Here is a 2,081-nt window from a genome sequence, read left to right on the forward strand (position 1 = left end):
TGAGCAAGGTCGGCCTTTATTGCTAACATCAATCTCTTATAGGCTCTCTTACATCTGTACTATATAATATTATAAAGAGGAAAGATTTGTATTTTTGTATGTATTCGATTCGCATAAAAATTACTAGGTCGATTTTAAAAATTCCTTCACCAATAAAAAGCTAAGTTATCCGTGAGTAACATAAACTATATTTTTTTATTTTTTATTTCACGCGGACGAAGTCGCGAGAAACATATTTAAAATAAAACCCGAAACTACTTAAAAGATCTGTTTACACAAATAGCAGTTAGTAAATATTTTTAATTTTTAAACAACTTACTGCGGATAAAGTCATTCTCGTCTGCGATGTAGTGGCTACGTTGTAGGAACTGGTTTCTGGTGACGCTGAAACAATAAATTACAGAATTAAAAAAATTAAATCACTAAGATTAAATCCTCTCCCGGTAGAAAATTGTAGATGATGATTGACATATCTTCTTAATCAAGAGGTTATTACAGTTATAGTTTATAGAAAAACCTGATAAAGTGAAATTTTAGTAAATTAGCCTCACGCTACGTAAATCTAACTACTATAAGTGGGCTATTCCACGCAAAACAACCTGTCAAATAAACTTGATGTTTCTAATTACAGAAATATTCTACTAATATTCTACCCATCTAAGAAACTGGTTTTAAAGGATCTAGAAATTCTAATCAACTGATGGAATTCAAACCTCAGAAACTGTTATTACAGATTTTTGACTATTTAGTTCGTGTAACACAATACTAAATTCCTACACGTGGAGGGAACTTGACTATGGTCGGGCAATAGTGAACGACCAGGCAGTTACAAGTCGTGCAATAGTGAACGACCAGGCAGTTACAAGTCGTGCAATAGTGAACGACCAGGCAGTTACAAGTCGTGTTGTCTAACCAGTGTTAGGTCTGCGCGCGTCCAGCGCCCGCCAGATGTCGCGCACGTCGGCGTGCAGCGCGCGGAGCGAGCGCAGCACCGCGCCGCTCGACTCCAGCCCCGCTGTACCCTCGCCCTCGCCCTCACCCTCACCCTCACACTCACTGCCAGACGATGCCTCGCTTGTAGTCTCCTATACATAACAATAATCATTAACTAATAAAAAAAAACTTATACAGGGTCCTGTATAAGTTTTTTTTTTTATAAAATATGTGATGGGAATTTCGGTTTTCTGTACTTTATCTAACTGTGACTAAGCTATCTGAGCCTATATCAGCCAGTGATGGGACAGGCCCTAAATTAATATTTTTTTTATTTTTTAATGTAGTTATAATTGTCGTGAAAGTTACTTGATTCAACCATTCCATTATTTAGAAGAAAAATCTTTCTTGTGAACGCTGTGTACGCCTTCATCTGTATGTTCCGTTTTATTTTTTCGGTCTACAGAATATTTAACATGGTTGTGTACTTTGAACATGCAATTGGAGTACCTTTCAAATAAATAAATAAGAAGAGGCATATTGAACAAAGTTTTCGGCAGTAATTTCTCTGACAGGTAATACCTCAGTTGTCAAGTTTAGTACGCTTCCTCGTGTCTTCATATTGACATTTTGCAAAATTATAATAAGCACCATCTTTTGTTATAAAATAAACTAAACAGTGTTACAAAATAGTATATAAAATGTCAGATGAAATTTATAATACAAAACAGTCAATATAATATTTGAAAATTGGAATTAAATGAAAACTACAAAACTAGGAGCAACGAACGATAAAGAAAAAACATAAATAGTCAAACTAAAAAACACCAATTTTGGAAATCAAAACATCACAAAATAACCAGCTCGAAAAATTCTAACATAACAAAGTAATCAGTTGTAAAAGAAAATGAGACACCAAAAACGAATCAAAATGAGAAAAAAAACCAATCGAAACAAAATACGATGAACGCAAATGAACAGCCAATAAGTCGAAACATTGAGAAATCAAACATTGTACAACAAAGCGTCTAATACCAATTTGTTGGAGCAAGAGAGTAAGAGAAGCAGGAGCAAGAAAAAACTATAAAGGAAACATGATAAGAAGTAAGAGCAGACGGAGCTGCGCAGGTGAAGAAGTAAGATCAGGA

The 2,081-nt window shown here is 34.9% G+C and overlaps 1 long non-coding RNA gene across 1 annotated transcript in view; it reads right to left on the reverse strand.

Moving 5' to 3' along the window:
• Positions 1-1,605, reverse strand: part of LOC106108803 — a 4,380-nt gene extending 2,775 nt beyond the window's left edge. Inside the window, exons 1-2 of the long non-coding RNA XR_001225964.1 lie at positions 914-1,605; positions 320-384 (exon numbers count right to left, since the gene is read on the reverse strand). This is a non-coding gene — a long non-coding RNA (uncharacterized LOC106108803). The remainder of the gene's footprint in view (positions 1-319; positions 385-913) is intronic.
• Positions 1,606-2,081: the final 476 nt, after the last annotated feature.

Source organism: Papilio polytes, unplaced genomic scaffold (genome assembly GCF_000836215.1).
Source record: "Papilio polytes unplaced genomic scaffold, Ppol_1.0 DF821400.1, whole genome shotgun sequence".
NCBI lineage: Eukaryota > Metazoa > Arthropoda > Insecta > Lepidoptera > Papilionidae > Papilio > Papilio polytes.